This window comes from Stegodyphus dumicola, chromosome 3 (genome assembly GCF_044657685.1).
Source record: "Stegodyphus dumicola isolate Sdum_Otavi_A_Nest chromosome 3, ASM4465768v1".
Taxonomy (NCBI): Eukaryota; Metazoa; Arthropoda; class Arachnida; order Araneae; family Eresidae; genus Stegodyphus; species Stegodyphus dumicola.
Window position 1 is genome coordinate 210593569 of NC_140770.1, and position 22636 is coordinate 210616204.

At 34.0% G+C, this 22636-nt stretch overlaps 1 protein-coding gene across 2 annotated transcripts in view; it reads left to right on the forward strand.

The window, feature by feature from the left end:
• Positions 1-22636, forward strand: part of LOC118184859 (uncharacterized) — a 755975-nt gene that overhangs the window by 473338 nt on the left and 260001 nt on the right. For both annotated transcript variants that reach the window (XM_085813829.1, XM_085813830.1), the window contains exon 3: positions 10797-10852. The gene's annotated coding sequence lies outside the window, so the exon portion shown is untranslated. The remainder of the gene's footprint in view (positions 1-10796; positions 10853-22636) is intronic.

Sequence of the window (22636 nt, forward strand, 5' to 3'; positions counted from 1 at the left end):
TTACACCCAAGACAAGACTGTTGTTTTTCTAATTTTATGAATTCAATAATGTTAAAATTTACAGTCTCTTCTGCAATAGTTTATATTTAGTTTCTGCATTAATTTATGTATCGCTTCACTTTTATACGATTCAGCAAACACAAGTTTTTTGCTTTGATAATTTTATGAGTTAGGTGTTTACTTTTTAGACGTTTTCAGTTTGTTTTTCTCAAGGGTGAAAAACGTAAGACGAAGTGAAAGTAACAGGCATATCCTGTTATCAAAACCAAAGCAACGCGAAAAAACAAACTCCATGTTGAAGGTGCAATGTGTCTAGAAGGCGGCGTCGCAGCCGGTGAGATTGGTGTGGTAAGCTCCGAGTCGCAGCTTTAGGGGCTGCAAAAATTTTAGAATATAGAAAATTAACGAGTTGCAGAATTTACGAAAAGCATTATTTTTTAAATTTAGGGAAAGAACTAAGCAGTAAAATTTAGGGGCTGAAAAATTTTTAGAATTTAGGGAAGTGCAAAGCATTTCAGTTCACTATCCGCATAGATTTAGGGCACGAACGCTGGAAGCAAAAATGCCTAGCAACGGCTCAGAATGTGTCAAATGGTGCAGTAGAACTCCCAATTATCCGAATCAATTGGGACCGAACCCCAGTCGGATATTCAAAAATTCGGATAATTGGATTTTTCCGAAGAAAGGGTATACGTACACTTTAATTAATTACTGTATGCACTGTATGTTGAAAATGGATGAAACAAAATATTGTTTACGAAAAAAAAAGCTTTTGATTAAATGAAAAGGCAACTCTTTTACGTAGATGTTATATAGCGTACTGTACAGTACTTACAAGTGGCTGAAAGTCATTGCTTGCTGAACATCTCGGTCAAATGGAGCTGTTTGACTGTCTTTATCCATTTTCGGGCAGCCAAGTCACGCATCCGCTTGACAATGAGAAGTTGCGTGTGCACATTCGAGCTGACGCTCCATCCACTTCAAGGCCGTCAGACGCTTCACTAGTTGATGGTTCTGTGTCTGCTTCAACTTCGACATTAAGGTCACCTTCTTTCTCTACACTTTCTTCTCTCACATTTTCAATAAGTTCATCATCATTTCGAATTTGAAAGCCAGAGTGTGACGAATCACACACCATCCATTCTGCTGTGTCCTCAGTACAAGCTTCTGAACATCCAGGAATTTTCAAAAGAATATTTCTTTATTCCTCAAGTGACATATCATCCGCATCTTCTGGTGTCTCTTTCTTTTCCTTCTCTAGAGCTTCGTTTTGCCATTTTCTCCTTCAGTTGATTCTGAAATTCTGAAAGCGATTCGGGTAGTCGGAGTTCGGATAATTAGAGTTGTACTGTATTTTCCTTTCTTTTATCATATTTTGAGGAACATTACGTTGCTTGGCAAGAATGACTGGTATCATTTTCACATATTTGTTTAGATATTATGATTCATCATCATAAAAACGGAATAACATCCTAAGAAAAAATCATAGTCCTTTGCTCTGGAACTTCATCGTTGATTCTTCTGTTTCCATCTCCACGAGAGATATTCACGTGATCCTGTTGGTGAGGGCGTTGCCATTCTGAGATGTAAAAAGAAGCTTTGTACCCACATATATGTATATATGTTTGTCCTGCTAAAAGACCTTACATGATCTCTATTTTCGCAGTGATTGGTCGTATCATGTATCTCCAATTACAGAAGTGTTTTAAATGCCGAATATATTCATATTTTGGCAATGTCATATTTTTAAAAAATATTTTGGATAAATAACCAAATCTAACTTTTAATGCAGTCTCCCGGGAACGCTTTATACTCATTTATGAAAAAATAAAAATACAAGTTTCTCTTCAGTACAACAAAAATTGACCGGAATATTTAATTTCAAAATTTGCAATTCGTGATGTACTCGTATTTTCAACTTGCCTTTAAGAATCAGAATAATTCGAGATAGTAAGTTCAAAGAAAGTGCTGCAGAAAATATGCACAATTTAATACGCCGTACAAAGAAGTCATGTAATATCTATATCAGATTTTTTTAATTCTATTATTGCATATCTACATGGAACAGAAACATTTTTATTAATTAAATTACCACTGTAACTCTTTATGAAAAAGCAACTAACAATTAGGTCAGCGTTCCTCAATCTCGTCCGTAGACCATAAGTGATCCTCAAAACCTGACCTTGCGGTCCTTTTATATTTCCAAAAAATGACAGAAATAAAATTTAAATTACATACAGTATATCATACTATAGCTGAACATATTAGAGTCTGGAAATCATACATTACAGGTGTGTATATTTTTTTTCAATAAGACGGACATATTTTGAAATTAATTTCAGGTTATCCTGACTGCGGAATTCCCACTTTAGTCTTAGGAACAAAAGTGGAATTTAAAGCACTATGTCTGCCATGCTTCTTAGCAGCACACATCCAAACAGAGAACATATACGTAAAATTCGACAGACTGAGTCATCTGATTAATTTTGAGGGCCAACTATATATCGCCCTTTTTCCTACTAAATATATCCAGCGGGAGACGTGGTACATAATGTTTCTGAGGAGACAACATAAATGATAAACATAGCACTAAAAGCATACGTAAAGACATACTCATATTTTTATATTATATATTTTAAATAATTTATCAATTTCAATAATATTCCTTTATATAACTAATTAAACTAAATTATAGATTATAATTATAGACTGAAAAAATTAGGGGGCGAAAATATGCGAGTAAATGCAGTATATAATTTTTAGTTAATAAATAAAGATTATACCTCATTTGAAAGATTTGAATTATTAAAACAAAGTATAATTTTTTTCTATTAACACCAGTGCGAAATTTCATGAATTAAATTTTAAAAATATAATGTGGTGGAACAAATGCTGATAAAATTCTTTCCGAAGTGAACAAAATTAAGATGGTCCACAAAACATTCTACTTTTAAAAAAGTGTTGAAGAAAGTTTGAGACACGTTGAATTAGATACGTTATGAATTGCAATGAATTTTCATAGTTATCTCTTCCTTAAGAGGACCAGGTCTCAAACTGGCCGTTAATTTTGAGAATATAAACAAATATAGGTACTGAATATTGCCTCTTTATGACGACCACCTCCAGAGAAAATCAAAATTATCGGGAGACTTGAGTGATCGTGTTAGAAAAGGAAATAACTGCATAAAAAATGTAACTAAAAATAAATAAAATAAACAAAAAATTAATAAGTAGCATATATGCATTTTTAGTTTTTAGTCTATAATATCGCTATGAGTGTTATGTCTGTATAATTTAATATATAATTAAAAAATCCAGCTTTCATAACTGGCACTTTTCCAGTGATTGAGTAATGTTTTGTATCGTAACGTAACATAACAACACTCGATAATGTGAAAATTAGAGATGACTCATCGTTCTCCTCAAACAGTAATTGGAAAGGAATACATTTTAAAGTAAAATTTGAAAAAAGAATTTAAATGACTAAATAATTTTAGAAAAAATGTTCCCAGTTATCGACATCGGTAGGTAAGCGGTTAGGTTTATTTGAAAATCAGTGACATTTGTTTATCTTATAAGTCCTGAATCTCTTCACTTAATTCCTTTTCATCACTTCCGTCAGCGGTGCTTTATAATCGCCTGCGACGGAAAGACACAAAAGACATTTGAGTGACGCTTTGCTTTATTCACGGGGACTTCACTGGTTTAAAGTGGATGTTCCTAAGCAAAGTCATGCTTCATCTAGCCAGCTTAAAAGCTTCGCAAAACTCCAGTTAATTAACCGAAAAGAAAATAAGGCGGACGCATCTTTTTTTCTTCAGAGTCTTGTAAAACCCGGAAGCAACTACCACAAACGTCTAAAATTCATGTAGAAAAGAAAAGGCGGGGTACAAGAGATCGGAGATATTCTCGTGTTATTCCCGAAATTGCTCTAATGAGAGACCGCAAGACACGAAAAGAATGAAAAAAGTAAAGATTAGGAAAAAGAGTAAAGAACTGTTCAGTCTTCTTACACTACGTCTCATTACCGACTGCTATATCTGTGTGGATCCTATGGAAAGATTTCTGAGGCTCTTCCTGGACTCATTTATCAAGTGCTACTCTATCTGCCTCACATTGTCGCAATGCGAATTCGTGGAATCGCTAGGAAGGAAAGCGAAATTAATTCTTAGCAATAACAGGTATTTAAGCGAGAACGCCGGAAGATATTTCTTTTACAGTTTGCATAATATTAACAAGAAATACGTAGAAATCAGTTATGTAAAATCTTAACTGTTGTAAGCAATGGAAGCTAATTGTAGACTGTGTTAAATGTGTGAAGATTCCTTGGATAAGTTTTTGAGGCTCTTCCGTACTCATTCATCAAGTGCTACTTTATCTGCCTTGCTTTGCCACACTGTAATTAAGAGCGACTTCGAAGAATCGTTTGAAACAGAAATGGGAATTAATCACAGAATACATATTCTTCCTGGCAATGACTATTTAAGACTGCTTTGCAACTGCTGGAAGAAGTTTATTTTTAACATATAGAAGAGATGTTAGTGTTTTTAAGCACGCTTCTCATCATCATAAAGAGAAATATTGAAATTGGTATTTTGTCTAGGCTGCTCAGAAAGATTTTGCAGCGATAGATGTTAATTTAAAGGGAGAAACTGTAAAAATTCGCTCCCTTTTCGCAAACTAAGGAATTTTAACAGAATTCCTAGTCTACCTCTTTTTCACATATAATCTTTCAAAACGATTACAACGTATCAAGGGATATTTGATAATTTCACTGCCGGTAATTCATAAATTTTAAAACGTTTCGCATATGTATACGATTACGTAACCATTATTAGTCTAAAGGGCTTTGAGTCTCGAAGGACTATTACTTTCGTTTTGGCATTTTGTGTCGGACTCCTATAAATGTCGATTCACTTTTCAAACTGTTGCAACAAAATGTTAGAGTCCTGCATTATATTTGAAGAAATTAAATAATGAAAAATCTGCATAAATGCATTTCTCGCATTGTGATAAAACAACGGTATCTAGAGCCATCCATTTTTGAATGACATAATCATGCTGCGAATATGGGCATCTGAAATCCCAAATTTGAAATTTGGAATTTGTTTTATTATCGATTTCATATTTTTTAAAACTTTAACGAATTTTTGAGTAACAAACTCAATGATTTAAAAGCGAGCAATGGCAACACTCTACGGGGGAAAAAAAACCTTTTTATCTCAGCGCGTCGAATTGTGTATCGGAAATTCTAAGAAGAATTTTAAAATTATTTTGTGACATTGCTATTGAACTAAATTTTATGGTTCAAGTGCAAAGAACATGATATTTAATAAATAAAGGTAACACACAAAACGTTAAAAAACGCCCCTTTGGACGTAATTTAAAATCTGAAACATTTCAGATTTTTTTTTTAATTTAATAAAACAATCGCTTGCGCCAGCCGCCTAAAATGGATATTTCAATAGAAGAAGAAAAACGGAAAGCTTTAAAATTTTATATTTCGCTCAAAGGGGCGCTTTTTTGACGTTTTGTGTCTTACCTTTGTTTAGTAAATATTGAAATTCAACTCAACAGGAATATTACAAAATATTTAAATCAGCATATCTTTCGAATTTCCGATGCACACTCTTCGCGCGCTGGAAACGTTTTTTCCGTACAGTGTTGTTATTTCTCGCCTTGAAATCGTTGAGTATAAGGTACAATAACACGCCAAATAAGTGTTAATTTAGAAGTTAAACAACGAAAATCAGCATTAATGTGAAAATATAACGCTGAGTTTCGTTGTTTGATTTCTAAATTAATCCTTGAGTTTTTTAATAAAAAAAATTCGTTCGTTTTGCAGAATATGAAATAGATAATATAAAAATTCCAGATCTGGGGTTCCAGATGCCCATATTCGAGTGGAGGACAGCATTTTTCAAAATTTGATGTCTCTAGGTACCGTTGTTTTATTACAGCGCGAGAGACATACATGCATTCATGCAAATTCTTTGTTATTTAATTTCTTTAAATATAATGCAGGGCTTTAATATTTGGTGGCAACAATTTGAAACGCCGTTTTGTAGTGGACGACGCAATATGCCAAAACGAAATTAAATTCTGGGCAAATTGCCCCTTTGGGATAGTAATGATTTTAATGAATCCAGCTAATGTCCAGCTAGCAGTTAATAATAATTGAAATGAATCTGCTTTTATTGTTATTAAATCGCTTAGTTTATTAATTAATATCAGAACAAATATAAAAGAAAAATTGTATATTATTTTTCGCTTCCCAATCTGGTAAATTGGTGCGTGGAAAATAAAAATATTTTACACTGGGCTATGGCAACACATTTCTTTATCATAAATTAAATTTGAATCTTAGACTCAGGGAATGGCAACACAAAACTTTTACGTCACTGAGCTTTTAATCGAGTTTCAAAAATTTTCACAAAATATGAACTAAATAAAAACAAAATTCGAAATTCAAGAATCGGCTTCTAAAGTGCCCATGCTGGTGTAGGGGACTACGTGTATATAAAATTTGTGTGTATACAAAATTTGGTAGCTCTAAATACGTAATTGTTTTCGGCACAGTGAGGAACATACAAGCATATCTTTCTTTACTTAACATTAGCGATAGATAATACTTAAAATAAATGACTGTCGTTATCATTTTTATTTCTCAATTACGACTTGAATATAGACCTATAAACGACATTTTTTACTTACAGCTTAGCCTTGCAAAATATGTACAAAAATTATGGAAGGAACTTTATCAGTAAATCTAAGTTTTAAATATGAATGAATGTATGTGTTTATATGTAGCAGTAAATCCTTGCTCAACATTTACTTCTACTTGAACTTAGTAGAGCCATGACGTGTAGTGTAGCTTGCAGATCAAGAGACGAGACTTGGAAGTGCTGGAGACGAGACGCGTACCAGACCGAGCGGATATTCTGAGATGGAATGGAAGCGGACAGACGGTCCGCAGGTATATCAGGATGTTTTTCAGTAATAGCCGAGAGGGCAAACGGGCCCTTGAATGTATTTCTTAGGACTGAGTATTATCCATCGTTATATGATCCTGGTATAATTGTTGGACTTCATTTCACCATGAGATTACCAGTGGAATTATTAACTTTTACTTTTATTCTTTTATTTCCTTTCTTTAATATTAGTAAAATAAAGCAGTAATTATGCTTTAAATGTGCTCTCCTCATGTTTTGAAAGTAAATACTATATATATAAAGACAGAGAGAGACGCAATATTAAACATTATTTTATTTTTTAAATAAAAATATTAAATATCACGAAATTGCGTTTCTAACATTTTAAGGCATTTCTCCCGCCTTCTTAGCGAGCCTTCGTGGTGTAGCAGTCTGCAAGCTCAGCGCGTAACTGAGAGGTCCGTGGTTAGATTCCCGGCGAAAGCGTTGCTAATTTTTCGTCTTTCCTGCTTCTAAAAAATACCTAATGTCTCTACAAAATTAATGAGTCAAACTTCACTAAATGATGTCGTGCGCTGGACATAAAAATGTTTTTTCCCATACAGTAAAATTTTGTATTCTTTTATGGGGGGAGGATTTGATCATTTACTTTTAGTTTTATTTCAGGTCAGTTGCTGGTAAGGAATATGTTACTGTGTTTCAACTTAACGACTTTCATCTTTTCCCTTTCTTTTTGTTTCTTCCCAATACTGTGCCATATCATTCTGGAAAAAATTTCGATGGATTTATTTCAGTGAACTTCTTCTCCACCTCGTCCACTACAACTTAATTTGAAGTCCATGTTCTTATAATCTCATAGATCCACGAAAGTACGATAATTATTTCCGCATGAAATCTCATCATCTCCATCAATGCTTTGAAGTGATTACATTGAAGAAGAATTGTGACGTTCGTAAAAAACAAACATATTGTGATTGGTCAATTCTAATTAAGAAATTCCTGAGGTAAATGGAATCGTGCTGTTTAAGAATGAGAATTTGTTCTTTTTCTGCCTAAACAAGAAGACACGTGAAAACAATTGACATAACTGAATACACTAAATTAAAGATTTTGAAACTTAGTTCTAATCAGAAGGAATGCTTATATCGAGATGAAATTTAAAGACAGCGGTTAAGAGTATTTAAGAATAAAGTAAACGATACTTTTTTTCGAACTGCAGCTTTTCATAAATTAAATTACCCTCTTTTTTTATGCTATGAATGCTGCTTAATGAGGTATATTATTTGCCTTTTAAGTTTTCAAATTCGATGTATATAGCTGTTTACTTATAACACAGTGAGTAAAATTGAAATGACAGGGGTCTAATAAGAAAACTTGTGGCTGTTTTAAAATGAACTGCCTTTGTGAAAATGATGTTAAACATTATATTTCTGTTATTGTTTTATTTGCGTTTAACTACTTGTTGCTTATCATAGACCAAAGCAAACGCTTCTAGAAAAATGATTCTAGCTTTGAGGTATGACTAATGCCATACATAAATGTTGACAAATTTATGTTGCATAATCTCATTAGAACCACTCGATTTTAAAGATTTCTTTGAAAATTAAATTGATGGAATGCATCATAAGCTCAAAATGTTAATAAAACTATGCTAATATTATCTTAAATCGAAATTTTACCTTAAGTTAAGTAGTAATTAATTATTATACAAATCTTAAATGGGTAATGAATAATTATTGTTTATTTCAAAATAAATGAAGCCGTAAATGTCGAACCAGCGTAATCCCTACTTAGCAGCTGCGTGTCATATTTAAAATGCATTAGCGCATATTTTATTCATTATTTTTGGTTGGGATTATTGTAAAAGAAAATCTTGTTTTAAACAATTTTAAAAAAGCTATCAGATTTTATATTACGTTCAGAGGAGGTTTTTTTAACGTTTTACCTGCTACCTTTATTTATTAATATCATGCTCTTTGCACTTGAACCACAGAAAATTCACTCAACAGCAATATCACGAAGTATTTAAAAACATCATATCTTTAGAATTTCAGATAGACAGTCTAACGTGCTGGGAATAAAAATGCTTCCCTCCACAAAGTGTTGCCATTGCTGGCTTCAAAATTGTTGAGTTTGGTAATCAGCAATTCGTTAACGTTTTACAAAATGAAAAACAGATAATAAAACAAATTCGAAATTCAAAATTCGGACGTCCGCGGGCCCATGCTAGAGTGGAGTATGACATTGTTCAAAATTTGATGGCTGTATGTACTGTCGTTTTTTTATAATGCGAGAAACATGCGTACATTCATGCAGATTCTTCATTATTTAATTTTTTTAAATATAATACAGGGCTGCGATTTTTTTGGCAACAATTTAAAAAGTGATTCGCCGTTTATAGTGAAACGCCACAAAATGCCGTTTGGAAACTAATAGCCCTTCTGGGCTACCGCTGCTTTGGGTTAAAAGTTTCATTTCGGTGTTCTTTTTCGGATTCATTCAAATGAATATTCGTTTTTGGATACTCGGCATTCATGTTTAGATATAGCCTGAAATAGAAATTCTTGGTTAAGTTGATACAACGTGAAGCTGTGATTGTCTTTCGCGTAAATAGTTCTTAAAATAGTTATTTTCCTGCGATAATCATTCTTCTGTTATTAACTTTTTAAATATATTTTCGTAAGTTGTTATAATGTTCTTATCCATACTGTTTATTTTATACCAAAGTTAAAAATTCCAATGATTAGGATTTTCTCCTTCCTTTCCGCATACCTTCGAGATGTATTTAGAAGCATACTCGACGCGTATTCCAGACGTACAAGGCTCGACTCCCGGCGAGAGCATTGCATATTTCTGACGTCTCCATTATCAAAACAACCTAATGAATTCAAGCAAAATGCTATTTTTTTTAAATTCTTCTTTAGTTATAAGGAGATTACTCTCCTAATGTCATAATAGTTTCTGCGATGGCGCTCGAACTAACGTGTGGTAGACTGTAATTCATCATTTCCAGTGTCTGGGAGACTAGGGTTTGCGCTTCTCACCAGTTGTAGTGGCGGAGAATGTAAGAAATCATCTCTTTCCCTTGATTGTCCTTTTATGGCAAATGTAGCTGGCATGTCAGAGATTCGAATTCCGGCAAAGGCACAGTTGACCGAAAGTTTAATTGCTCTCGAAATACTAAAAAGAATATTTCCTCGGGGAACAGCCCACCAGCAGCCGAGCGGTAAAGTCGCTGAACACTGATAATTCGGTCCGAGGTTCGAATCCCGCAAACGGGCCGTCTTGCATGGGCGTTTTTGTGTTTTTCCCCATGAGTAACGTGTATACGAGCCAGTTTTATTTAGAAAATCCTCCACGAAGGCATCCCTTCCCGTCGGCAGATAGCCTCGAACGCTTTGCCGTAAACAAATAAACCAAATCCACGGGCAACATTTGTTAATATTTTAACAGCATTTAATATTAATAGTCCATATTACAAATTTAGCCCATCAGTGGATGAAAACGTGAAGTTTAAAACCGAAGCACTGCCTAAATTTGTTTGTCGTGTAGTTTAATAGGATGTGTATACGAGACTCTTGAATGTGTAAAATTAATGCGAGCCATAGGGCGTAATAGAAGTTAAATATCAGATACGCGTCATTTTCTTGTGGAGATAGAACGCAGTTTTCGAATATCTTATGTATTTCTTAAAAGTAAAGGTTTTCTTAAAAGTAATATTTTAATTGTGAGAAGAATTTTTCTCCTATGACGGGATGCTGATAAGTAGAGCAGAAATAAATGTAACTTTATTAGAAATGACACAGTTTTATGATCATTATTCATTTTAAATAACATTAATTGCTTTTTTTTTCTTTATTTCAGATGTCTTTGAGGATAACCATCATCAAGTTTTCGCATTTCATCTTTTCCAGTGCCAAGTAAGTCCGAACTCGGTCTATTTGCACGCTGTTAAAATAAAAATATTTTACCTAGTTTAGTATTCTGAGGGAAAAAAAAAGGAAAAACTGGAAAAGTTCATTTTATTGACTTCACTTAAATTTTTATGCCTAAAAGTGTCAGATAACCTGACAAAAAAAAGCCCAATTATTAAAAACTTAATTAAATGGGTAATTAATTGTTAAAGTCGTTATCCTATTCATGAAAGACCAGAATATTAAAAGCTATGTATATATTATCATTTTATTTGTATAAATTGAACGTTACGCTGTACAAAAGTGAGTAATGCTTTAAATTATACATGCTGCTACTTAATGTTTAATTACGCTTACGTATATCTTTTTAAAAAGCTTCTCACTGAAATCACTTTCAGATCTTGAAGCTAATTGCAAATTGTATTAATTGCATAGCATTTGTGTGAACAATAATAATATATAGTTCGTGTTGATGTTTGCTTTTCATTTAAATTGTATACAAACTTAAAAGTTATCATTATTAAAAATTTATCTAGATTCCAAATGAAAACGTTAGGAAACCCCGTAAGAAAGAGTTGGAATAAATGCTAGGTTAACTAGCTGAGCTTTTCTGGCGTTTTGATATGATAAAAATGCTTGGTACCAAGAATTTATTCTTTTGAAAAACGAACCTTTTCATTGCACCCTTCTAAATATTCTTGTGTTGTTTACAGAATTAAGTTTGATCTTGAGGCTAGAGTTGGGTAATTCGTAATGGAATTAATTTTAAAAAAGGATTCACTTTACTGAGCGAATAAACAGTGATTCCGAAAAATGGAGTGGTAACTCTTTTACAGTTCACGGAGAGATCTTGTTGGAAGCGTTTCAGGATTCTTTCACGAACTGATTCACTTCACTGAGCTAGCGAACCCCCGATTCGCGAAAAAAGAGCGGAGCTCTTTTGGAAACTTGCCAGTAAAGTTCCATTCCCATTTTACGGAAGAAAATAGCTTTTATTCTCCCATGTTAAAACTGAGTTTAATTTTATTAATTCCAAACTTTTTGGAAAATTTTTATAATAGCATTTTCATGTTAGTTCTACATAGAAAGAAAGTTTAAGAAAATCTCAAAACTACAGTTGAAAGAAATCAGCTCAGGGAGTTAGCGATTCTTCCGATGCTACTTGCTCATTCCAATTCCTTTCGCTCTTCGCTTCTCTCTCGCTAACCGGTACCCATCCTAGTTCTTGTTCAATTCTTTCGCTCTTCGCTTCATCCTCACTAACCGCTCTATTCCTCCCTCTTTCCTGATCTTTTTCCTCGAGGTTATTGTTAGGGAGCGGTGAGTCTTAAAAATGCCGATTCGTTTCAATGAACGAATGGTTCTGATCAAATTCCATCTATGCTTGAGCCAATAACGCGACTCCAAGAAGATGCCTCATTTCTACTTAATCGGTTTAGCTCTAAAAACTAGAATCCCAATAAATAAGAGGTGTAGGCAAAGCACTGTTTGACAGTTGTTCTGAATAAGCTGGCAGATTTTCAAAATTTGGCTGCGAGAAATTTTCAGTGAGCTGCACCATCTTCAAAAATTCGTTCTTTTTAATGCTTAGCAAACAGTAATAACTCTTTTTTAGATTATTTTAACATTACCATTTTAACAAAGAAGAGCTTCAACTCTCAGTTTTTATTTAGGAACCTAACTAATTTGCAGTACCATTTTTGTTCTATTCGTTTCAACTTGACGTCGCTAAGCATCCCAATAATTTTTTTGGCTTTCTTTTTCTTTTACTCTGAAGCTGAAACTGATAGACTGCGCCGTTAATTTCAGTAAGATTTCATAGCGGGAATGAAACAACGATGGCGGGAACCTAAAATGGGTGACATGATTTCAAAACTGAAACTGTAAAAAAATACAATTATAAGTTCCTTTCTTAGCATATATGACTTCCACTGACAGCCAGAACACAAGAGTGGCGGCGTGAAAAAGATGGATGATAGGAGCTCAACGTTCTAGCATAAATGGCCCGAATTTGTACCCCGTGAGGTGTTTTGAAATCTTATATAACAGTGATCATCATCTTGCTTTGAAGGTCAAGTGTGCAACATTTCATTAAGACTGCAATATAACACTTGATTTGTATGAATTATACACATATAAACAAACAAACGGACACTCTTTTGTATATACATAGATAGTTTTAATGAATCCAGCTATTAATTTCACGAGTCCAGTTAGTAATTAACCATAATTGAAATGAATATGTGTTTATGACTTTTAAATTGCTTAGTTTGTTAATTAGTCACAGAATAAATTTGAAAGAAAAATTAAGCATCTTTTCTGAACGACGAAACACTGCCGTGTGGAAGGTAAAAATAGTTTAATTCGAGAAATGGCAACGTATTTATTTTAAATCACTGAATTCATTTATTTAATTCGAAAGAGAAATAAATATATTGCAAGTGGGCAACACTCTTCTTTTATATCGGCGAGTTTTCTGATTAAATTTGGAACATAAATATCTTACCCTTTGCGGACTAGCAACACGAAATTTTAACAATGACCGATGACACACATCCTTACTGCGTTATATTGTAGATATTTCATATTTGATTCGACATCAGGTTTAGAACTTTTTGACAAAATCTAAAATGTCAATTCTATGTTTTCTGGAACAATGACATTTAACAAAACTACAAATGCTAAAACAAAATTAAATACACGTAGTTATAAGATTTACTGCTATTAAACTTATGTCTTTCTTTCCATTGCGTTACATATGTATACTATTTTAATGAATATGTCATGGTCAGTGACAACGACAAAAATCATGAAATGACATACTTCATTAATTTTATGCAATAACTAATTATGTGCATATTATGTTCCAATCGGTATTTTTTCTTAAATGAAACTCGCAGACCTATTTTTTATAGGATAAGCGCGATCCTACTTTTCATTGAGTCATTACATTCTGCAAACATATCTTTGTTTGAGTAAGGAAATGGAGTTTTCAAGTATGACGCCCTCTTGTCGTTATGCCGTTGCTTAAAACAACGCTTTTGTTGCGAAAGAGGCATAATAATTAACATTTTGCTTTACGTAAAAACTTCAGAAGGAAAACTCATCCTCGCTTGTAAAACCTTACCATATTGCTGAAAGTATCCTTGTTCAGAAAACTGAAAGCTTGTGGAAAGTTTAGGTGTGAAACTCTCTTTAGTATTAAAATTTGGAAATAATTAACAGCATATTTACCAAATATAAGATAGTAGTCATTTACCCGTTAAACAGCAGAGGCCTGCGTGAGGTTATTGTCATCTGGTGGCACAACAGACTTCATATTTTGGGTGAAAAGCAGCAACTGACGTCTTGAGGCAGATATGGATGATTCATCAATGATTTCCTCCATTCAGAAAAGAATGACTTTCATATGTCTTCGCTTATTGTTCAGTTTGCATGGAATACCGGTATTTCCACCCGTGAAATCTCCGTGTTCTCGATACATGTATCACGTCTTAAGAGCCATTTCAATATCCTTTGTGAATCTTTATGTGGTATACCGCATTTACAAAATGATATATCACATGAATGTGACATACGATATCTTCCCGCTGATTAACGCAGGAGTAAGTGCATGCATTGTGAATTCTGTTGCCATATGTAGTTACAAGTTCCGTAAATTTTCAAGGTTATTACACTCGATCATAAAGAAATACGAAATACGGTTGTCAGGTGTGGTCCTAGGAAAATTATTTTTATTTTACTGTTTGGCCTTGTCTTATGTTCTGATATGTGCAATTGTATTTCCGTTCTACGCTGCACACTGGTTTGATGCTGCTGAGGAAAATGAGACTTCACCTGATTTCTTACATAGCCCATCTCTCCAACCCTGTACACATATAACAATTTTCGTGATGTGTTCTTCGAACATTGTGTCTCACCTTATGTTATATTCCTTTGTTTGCTGTTTTCTGTATCAAATGCTAAACTCTATTTATAATGATCTGAAAGCTTGGGCATCTGCACCATACGTGAACATAAAATCTGTGCAAGGATTTATCAACCGGTTTCTGGAAGTATCCTACATGGTCAAATATACCGACAAAGTTTTCTCCTTCTTCGGACTGGTAGGACTGGGGTGCGTCTTCGCAAGGGCATGCTCGTGCATACACTTCTACCTCAATCTGAAAGCGCCCGTTTCAGCTTCACTGTTTTTTCTCTTCATGCAGTGTATGTTCGACTTCTGTGCTTTGGCGGCTTTATGTTTCTTCGCTGCAACGGTCTCTGAAGAAGCTCGAAAATTAGCTCCTTTGGTGTTTCACGTGAGTCACAAAGTGTCTCCGAAGAAAACTGATTTTCACATGCAGTGTTTAAACTTCAGCAAGATCGTCGTGTCATCCGAGGTTCATCTCAGCGCCTGGAAGTTATTCCCTTTCTCTCGCAAAGTCTTACCCACTGTTATTGGCGTAACGCTTAGTTACGTAACTGTAATTATCCAGATGCATCACGCCGCCACGATGAAGTTCGAAAGAATGGCTTATAATGGTAGCAGTAGTGTCTAAATTGCATATCTGATGTCTCCAGTTCGAATTTAATTGATATTTGCTTATTTTTAATATGTCAGTTGTTTTGATATTGTATTCCGTTACAAATGTTTTAGTATTGCATTTAAATTTTAGTGAGCTTTCTGTTAGTATTTATCTCTTTTTATTCAGAGTATTATTTTCTCCGTACTTCATGAACTTTAATTTCTTTTGAAGTGATAATAAACAATTAAAAATATTCTTTTAATAGCTAACTAATGTAAGATCGGAATCAATCAACTGGTTTAATCTGCGTTAAATATTTTTATTTTTATATATTTCTTCAGTAATGTCTCAAACTGTTATTCATAGATAAATGTATGTAAAAGCTTTTATTGTTTGCATAGTTATTTTGCTATCATCGTTGCTTAAATCCCAAGCGGTATTCATTTTGAATGTAGTGTTGCTATTTGCAGACTGCTTTTGGAGCATAAGACTAATTAAAATAAAAATGGCTATTATTTAATAATCTTCTAAAGACGCTGCATACGAATAACGAAAATTAAATAATTATTTATTATGACTGTGATTCGTTTGTTAAATCACAGTCACTAATAGAATCTGAAATGTTTTGATCTTACTTCTGACAACTGTTCACGGCTTAGAGCTGTTGCCACTGAAGTGTAGTGAGTGTTGACTTTAAATTCAACATTTGTATTAAAAATATTTTGTATTAAAAAAATAAGAGAAATGAGTAAAATATTAATTATTTGTATGAACATAATTAATATACTCATGAACATAATTAATATACTCTTAATTGAAAATTAAAATACAGTAATTTCGACAATAACTTCCAGTAATTTCGAAAATTATTGTTCTTTTACTAAAACATTTGCCGTAGTTCGCAATAAATTATTTATGTATTACCTTATAAGAATATCTTATATATCTTATATAAGTTACCTTAAATCAAAGTCACATGTAATACGTTTTTGTCTGATTTAATCTCATTTCGAACTATAAGAATCAATCATTTTCCAGAAACTATTTGAATAAACAAATTTTAATACTGCTTCTGTAGTATATCCTACAAACGCTTTCCCTAATTTAAATATATTTTCTCTATCGCTTTGTGCATACAGAGAAATATCAGTGTCTGTCTCTTCATCATGATTGAGATTGATTTTAGTATAGTTGCGCTGAAACAGAAAAAAATTAAATGTTGTTATTTTTCGAAAATTTTTAATTTTCTATTACTAAAACCACATTTAATTCCAATTACAATTTTTTTGCGCTTTCTGAGTAGCGCTTTAGTGCCAAAATTTTAATATTTGCGTTTGATCTTTCAACTTATATACAGGATGACCCACAAATTTGGATACATAACTGCTGCTTAGATGACGATTAGTGCGAAAATCACAACTGGCTTGACGGTTGAAACGTCATTTTTATTTTGCATAGGAAGAATTATTCATAAATACATTTTTGCTTAAAACTGGTACAACACTAGGGCTGCTAAACGCCTCCCACAATTTCCATATATGCAGTTTACATTTCAGATAATAAAGAAAGGAGGCGAAGCGAGAAGCATTGTTTATTCAAGCAGCAGCTAAAGAGAAACGCAGTGCGTCAGATCAAGATCAGTTAGATGGTATCGGTAGCATATAGCAACAACTGCTGCTTTAACTGTCTGACATGGGAATTGCCTTAAGGCATTTTGTAATTAATTTAGAATAAGGCGATTAATGCCGCGCCACATAAGGCAAAGCTCCTACAAATTGTATGTAATTGAACAATGCAATGCGTACTCACTCCAGCTCTATTTATAGCCGGAATGTCTTTGTATTAATCCTGAGCAGTGATTGGGCTAAAGATGTCGCAGTGCATATAAATTACAAAGAAAGAGTGACGTAATATGTGTGCAGAGTGAGGAAAAGCATATCTTTGAAGCGGCGATGTGTTGAATCAAAAACTATGAATTTGAAGGTCTATTACCAATTGATTCAAATAAGTTTGATCATTTTGTTTCATATTTTATAATATCTATATATATGTACCATTATGAATTTGTTTGCATTTTGAGCATATTGCAGTACCACAGTATTGCCATACATTTTTTATACTCGCTATATTATTTCATTGAAAATCAGTCGCTCGAGCGGCTAGCCGCCGAAAAGCGTTATATATATAAAAAAAGAAAAAAGTATATAATGATTTTAATGATTTAATAAAAATGCTTAATGTTTGTTACTAATTAAACGTCTCGTAATTTAAATGTAATTTTATTTAAATCAATTAGATTAAAAAGTAGAAAAAATATTTTTAAGAACTGTGTTTATTGCTTTTCAGTCAGTTGGTTTGCTGGTCAGTTGGTTTGCATAATGATTAAATTCGAAAGTTATGCTTACGCTTTACTAGTTATACTTTATGCTTTACTGAATGGCAACACGTTAATGTGTGGAGATAATAAATATTCTGTTTGAGGCGTTGGTAAGCGCTCCGAAGTTCGAATAGTGTTGCCACTTCTGGCTTTCAAATCGCTGAGTTTGTTAAAAAAAATTCTCTAAATGAATATAAAATCTTAAATAAATCAAAGTTGAATTTCGATGGCTCTTGTTGGCGTCGTTTTTCCAGAATACGAGGAACATACATTCATTCATAAATATAGATTCCTCAATATTTAATTTATTTTTAAACATAATGCATCACGATAACATTTGGTTGCAACAGTTTTGAAATAGGACGTGGACACAAAAGTGTCCTAATAACAATAAAAGAAGTAACTATATGTTTATGTCCTTTTTAAGATACTAAGCTAAAATCCAGCTTAGAAGACCAGATTAAAAAAAAATTAGGACATTTTTTGGATGTACGGAATCGAAACACGTATTAAAAGAAGATAATGGATGAAGAAGATAATTATGTAAAATATTTTTCACTTACTTATTCATTCATAGGTGTACTACCTTAGGCAATGGGCGCCGAAGATGATTGAACTGAGGTCAGATCGAAAATGCATCTGATAAATGAGGTTATGTTTGATTCTTGTACCTTGCTCAGGTAGAAATATGGTTCTTAATTTTGATATCCTTCTATTTATCCGTAACCTTAGGTGATCTTTTCGTACCAATTCGCCTTTAAGCTTACATAATTGAAGAGAAGTGCACATAGATCTCATCCTGTGGAATTTAGTAAATATATTTCAACATATTGAAAATTGTACGTGTAATTTCTCTTCTCGCTTGAATGAAAACATTCTTTGAATCAACGATACGATACCTATAGATTTATGACCGAATGACAACAAAAAATTGATTATTATTGGTGGTTTGGAATTTTCAGTGTAGGCAACTGTTAATTTTTGTTATTTTTTATCCCAATGATGTATTTTTTCCCCGTCTGACATTTTGGAATGCAGATTCGAAAATGATGATGAATTTAAAAATATTTATGTAAAGGTCTAAGTGTATTTGTTGTTTCGAATTCAGGGAACACACTTACCATTTTTCAATACGTGAGAAAGAAATTAGTATAGCTATTTTTTACAAAATGGTACCTATTTCTGCATTTCTTTTGATGAAAGTTTGGAGACTATAATACTTCTAAACCGAATAAATATCTCGAATGCTGATCGCATTGTTCTAGATTTAACAAACGGAACTTACCTGATTTTTTTCACATCTCGAAGAAGGTCTTACTCTTTTCTTTGTATGAATTTCATATTTCGGATAAAGAGAAATTATTGCTACTTTGTAGAGACGTTAGGTATTTTTGAAGCAGGAAAGATGGAAAATGAGCAATGCCCTCTCCAGGACTCGAACCACGGACCTCTCGAATACGCGTCGAGCGCGCTGACCACTACTCCACGTAGCCATGCTAAGAGGGCGGAAGAAATACCTTATAACTTCACTTCTGGGAGATATTTGTTACAAACCTACTACGCAAACGAATTAAAAATATTTAGATCAAAATAGGGCAAAGCACTCGAGGGCTAGCTGCTTAGGAGGAGAGATATCTTCGCAAAGGACCTTTTTAACGGAAACTGGCTCGTACTCACGTTACTCATGAGAAAACCCACAAAATTCTCATGCAGCCAGTCTCATGTGTCTGATAGTAACATCAGAACAAGCCCATGAAATTCATCATGGCGAAGAGTGCAAGGCTGCGCCTGTCGTTGGCAACAGGCTTGAGCACCATACAGGTGGCAGTACGCTCAGTTCCGATCCCAATTAAAATGAGAGCACTTTGGAGGGAGAGTCTGAAGGTCTCCCACCCCTCTTCCGCTACTTACAACCTCTCGAGAGGACTTTTGGTTCACCTCATATTTCGAGTACCTCCATGTCGCACGGACACTATGCATTTAAAAACATTCATGTCTTCTCCAAGATTCAAACCCTGGCCCTTCGGTATCGCATTAGACTTCCCTAACCACTGTTCCGTTTGGCCGGCAGTCCGTTCGTTGGGACTTGAATTCGGCTGAAACTGCCATCTGTTTTATCGTTCGGTCGCTGTTCGGGGTTGGGTGCAATAGTTTCAATTAAAAAAAAATAATTCTATCTTGAAGAAATAGTTCTTTTCTTTGCAAAATTCTCCACGTGGATGAAATACGAGTATGAGAACTCGTAGTATGAGTATGAGTAATACTCGTAGTATGAGAACAAGTCGTTTTCCGTCTGTCTTGAATAAATTGTTCTAAATATGTGATTTTATGTTTTGTAGTTTAAATTTCTGAGGATTAATTATTCAACTAATAGGCCTATCGTAATTGTTTAAGCTAGCAAAGTAGATTTTGAGATCAAGTTGTAATGTTGTTTTAAATTTCGATTATATTTTTGTGTGTTACGATGCATGTTATCGTCAATAGACGTTCTGGAATAATTTTACTTTAGATTTCCTGAATGAAAAGCAGTAAAAAGTAAATAATTATATTCAAAATCCAGAATTACCGAGCTCACCAGGGGCCAAGCGACAAGGGCTCTGAACACTGCTAATTCAACCTGAGCTCGAGTCCAAGTAAACGGGCTGGCAGCATGAGCTTTTATACAGATTTTTCCATGTATAACGTGGATACACGCCAGCTTCCCTTAAAAGTCCTTCACGAAAGCATCCTTTCCCCTTAGGCAGATAACCTTAGCATGCTGTGCAAGAATGATAAGCCAACAGAGTTACGAAACTTATTTATTTTACTAAACTACTTTCAGGAGATGAAAATTCTCATTCAGAGTGATGAAATTACAGTTAAAATCTCAAAAAAAAAATTGTTTAATAAAACCTGTTTTAGCAAAAGGAATTACGTGAAAAGTTTCGTTCTCCGAAATCATCATTTGCGATACCGAAATCGAGCATCCGATGTTAAAAACCAACGATTATTACCCTCACTTAGACATTCAAGGAATACAATAAATATATAAACCCAAATGATGAAGGTAACTACGTACCTGAGCAACATACCTAACCACAATAACGTGAAAAAATACGAAGATGAACTAAAAGGTTGAAAATTTATTTCAGCAGCCAAAGTGACAAATTTCAGACCTAAGTAACTCCCAATTAAATTAATCTGTGAGTATAATTACGAAATCTCTCGTATCTCCAACGGATCCATCATTCAAATACAGATAATCATTTCTCTCGAAAGTGAGTAATTATACATAAGAAAAATCCACGCACACAATGAAACTAGATAGCGGCTGTAATATGCTTCTGTGAACCTATTCTCTATCATTTTCCTTCAGATCATCTTCACGGTTGATTAGTGTCACTTGTTATTTAACTCATTAATTTGCAATTGCCACTAAGCTTACTTTAGTAATGAATCACTAAGGGCAGCTCCTTTGGTTAGAAGAACGACTCTGATAAGTGGATTTTGCAGCATAATCCCTCCAGGTGTAGGTAACTGCTTTCTTAATAGAGTTTAATGAAGCTTTGATCGTTGTATGTGCGTTTACAACATCCTAATGAAGGTTTCCATTGCTATTTCTTTAGGTTATATTGTGTTTTTTTCAATATTATTTTCTTCGATCCGCATACTTATTATTATGGGCATACGTACTTACGAATGTTATGAAATATGTGCCGTAAATGCTTGGGAACGTTCTTTGACAGAGGTAGGAATTAATTTATTTATTTACCTTTACCTAGTTTATCTGTTTACCGAAAGAAATGTAGATAAATCAAATGATTATGTAGTAGGTACGTTACAGAATTTATAGCATTAAGACTAGCTTTTATAAATTACAATATTGTTCAGAATGTTCATAACAATTATATTCAATGCATTTTGATTGTTGAACACTGGTCGTTTGGTCCGGAGCTCAAATCCCAGCGAACAGGTTGGCTGCATGGGTGGTTTCGTGATTTTTTTGGCACTTGTGATGTCGATAATAATCAGCCAGTTTTCCTTAGTCCACCACACACGTACGACACCACTGTGTGCGTTGCAGTAATCAATAAAATATATGTTTTAATTTATATCAACTTGGTATAATATTAAATGTAAAATAAAGTTTTAAATTATTAAAAATGTATTTATCGTTTTAAATTAGTTTCTTAGACAATTACAGGTAAATTAAATTCGAAAAATAAATTAAGGATTTTATGTTTTGCCGAATAGCAACAGTAAGAACATTGGTTATGGCACTGTGGAAGATAAAATTAAGATCTCATGTTTTGTGCAGTGTCAAAGTGACTGGAATATGCATACATAATAATGTAATCAACATGACGAGCTAAAAATGTTGGGAAGATTCCTCTTAGAACGCTCTTTATATCAAGCATAAACCGTAGGGTAGCGGTGACTGTGATGTGGTGTATTTAATTATGGCAAAGCACACTAGGGCTATCTGCCTAAGGGGAGGGATGCCTTCGTGGAGGACTTTCTGAGGGAAACTGGCTCGTATACACGTTACACATGGGGAAAACCACGAAAAGACCCATGCAGCCAGCCCGTTCGCGGGATTTGAACCGCGGACCGAGCTACCAGTAGTCAGCGACTTTACCGCTCGGCCGCTGGGTGGGCCCGCTGACTGTGAAGATCGTCGTTGGTCATCGGTACGTGTGTGTTGATGGTCAGTGGTACCGGATAGCGCAGTAAAATTTAAATGTGGGACATCGATATGGTCACTGAGCGACCATTGGGATGAAGATCATTCATATGGGACATTGAAATACTTCACAGCGATAACACTTCACTAGTGGCGTGGATAATAAATACGTGGCAGCGTAACGTAATGTAACATACCGCTCCAATAAAGATTGCTGAGACCCGTTCACAGTGGAAGTTCTT